General features: G+C 39.3%; 1 non-coding gene across 1 annotated transcript; it reads left to right on the forward strand.

Moving 5' to 3' along the window:
* Positions 1–2,305: 2,305 nt before the first annotated feature.
* LOC115031661 lies at positions 2,306–2,439 on the forward strand. Its single transcript, XR_003837329.1, has one exon. It is a non-coding gene; the product is annotated as a small nucleolar RNA SNORA17 (small nucleolar RNA).
* Positions 2,440–2,807: the final 368 nt, after the last annotated feature.

Raw genomic sequence — 2,807 nt, forward strand, 5'->3', positions numbered from 1 at the left:
CAGGTATGTCACACCCTGTACTAATTTCTGTTTTAGTTAGCATTCCTATTGAAGTGAAGAGACAACATGACCATGGCAACTCTTATAAAGGAAAACAATTAATTGGGGCTGGCTTAAAAACAATAATTGTGGTTTCAGATGTTTAGCCTATTATTGTCATAGTTAGAAACATGGCAGCATGCAGGCAGACATGGTGCTAAAGAAGCAGCTGAGAATTCTAAACCTGGATCCAAAGACAGCAGGAGACTGTGTCACTGGGCCTAGCTTGAGCATACAATAGCTCAGGGCTATTTTCACAGTGACCTACTTCTTCCCAATAAGACCACACAACTCCAAAAGGATCATACCTCTTAATAGAGCTACCTCCTGTTTGCCAAGTATTCAAATACATGAGTCTATGGGGAGCATTCCTATTCTAACCATCATGGCAAAATAAGGTGGCAGAAATAATAGTTGATAGGGCTCTAGACCTTAGTGGGGCCTGAGAGCTTAGCACAACTTACTCCATCGTTTATGTTCCATTTAGGCTGTAAAACTTAGCACATAAACAGCACCACCTGACAATACTAAAACAAACGCCTAATCCATAAAAATTTATAATTCTGGTAGTGTCTCTAAATGTACGAATACTGCTGTCTTAATTCTGTAGTTCTACTCTTAGCTAATAGTTCTTGTTAACTGAAATATGTCATGGTTTTTGTCTTTAAAATTCACCCTGGGAAAAGGTCATGACTACATTGGCATTCACAAATCCTAGTATAGTCACCTGCTGGTGAATAATAACTTTCCATAGGCTCAAATCTATGTCTGAGCAGTCTTCTCTCATAAATATTCCACAACAGAATATTCCCCTCAATAAAAATACTTTATTTAGGCTTACCATCAAAGCAGCAATGGTTTGATGGGAGAGATACCCCATTTCTTTTGTCCCTTATGAAGTTGCTGTATGTCCTACTAGGGATACTTCTTTCATCCCCTACTGATCCACTCCCTTATCTACCTACACCCACAATGTATGCAATACTCCTTGACTCCAGCTTTACATTATACAGAACAGTGCATCTTGTTTATAAAGGAGACAGTCTGGAGGTGGAAGGAAGATGGAATTGGGGGCCATCATTTTTATCTAAAGATTTTTGTTCCCTAAGAGTCCCCTCCCAGGTTCCAGCACTCTCCTACCTCCAGCTTTACCTCAAATTACCCCGAACACTTTATTGAACCTGCTCCCAAATAGTTCTAAATCTTGCAAGAGTTTTGTGGCTTACTCCTCCTTTCCATCCATGAATGAAGTTAAACAATTAAAATATACCTATAATATTAAAGGAAATAGAAACAGTTATTAAAAGTCAAAAATAAAAAGCATCCAGGGCCAGATGGTTTTAGCACACAATTCAATCACACACACACACACACAAGACCAAGTACTAATATGCAATACTCCTCAAACTTACCAGAAAATAGAAATAGAAAAAACACTGCCAAGTTCTTTTAATAAGGCCACTAAAGACAGGAGCAATACAAGGCTATCCACTCTCTCCATATCAATTAAATGTAGTGTTTAAAGTTCTAGCTAGAGCAATAAGACAACTAGATGGAATCAATGAGATACAAAGTAGAAAGGAAAAGATCAATGTATCACTATTTGCAGGTGAAAAGCAACCCCCAAATTTCTGCCCCTTGGCAATTGATAAACACAGATAAAAACAGCAAAGTGGCTGAACACAACTTTAACTAAAAAAGAGTCAGTAGTCCTCCTATTTAAAAATAATAAATGGGCTAAGAAATAAATCAGGTAAACAACATCATTCACAGTAATCACAAATAATATAAAATATATTAGTGTAACTCTAATTAAGCAAGTGAAAGACCTGTTGTGCTACTTAGGGTTTCCATTGCTGTGAACTGACATGATGACCAAGACAACCCTCATAAATAACAGCATTTAATTGGGGCTGTATTGCATGTTCAGAGGTTCAGTCCATTATCATCAAGGCTGAAAGCATGGAAGCATTCAGGTAGGCATGGATCTTGAGAAGAAGCTGGGAGTTCTACATCTTGTTCTGACAATGATCAAGTAAAGCTTCCAAACAGCTAGGAGGAGGAAGGTCAGCCTATTCCCACAGTGACACACTGCCTCCAACAAGGCCACACCTCCCAACAATGCCACTCCCTATGAGCCAAGCATATTTAAACCACCACACCTGTATGCCAAGAACTTCAATTTTTTGAAGAATCAAATAGAAAAGATATCAGATGGAAGGTCTTAAATGATCATGTATTAGTATGATTAGTACAGTAAAAATGGCCTGCTCCTAGAGGCTTTGCAGGTATGGCTGCTATGTAACATGTATGTCATTTAGTGGCAGACAGGAGACAAGCTATGTCTAGGTCATAGTGTTTTGTCTTATGAACATCTGAATGGTTAGTAGCTATGATGGTTTGTATATGATTGACCCAGGGAGTGGCACTATTTGGAGGTATGACCTTTTTGGAGTAGGTGTGGTCTTGTTGGAGGAAGTGTGTCATTGTGGGTGTGGGCTTTAAGACCCTCCTCTTCTCTGCCTGGAAACCAGTCTACTCATAGCAGCCTTCAGGTGAAGATGTAGAACTCTCAGTTCCACCTAGACCATGCCTGCCTGGATGTTGCCAGGCTCCAGCATTGATGATTATGAACTGAACCTCTGAACTTGAAAGCCAGCCCCAGTCAAATATTGTTCTTATAAAAGTTGCCATGGTTGTGGTGTCTGTTCACAGCAGTAAAACCTTAACTAAGACAGTAGCCTAACATTCCCTGAAAAAAAAGTGAG

Source organism: Mus caroli, chromosome 7, assembly GCF_900094665.2.
Source record: "Mus caroli chromosome 7, CAROLI_EIJ_v1.1, whole genome shotgun sequence".
Taxonomy (NCBI): Eukaryota; Metazoa; Chordata; class Mammalia; order Rodentia; family Muridae; genus Mus; species Mus caroli.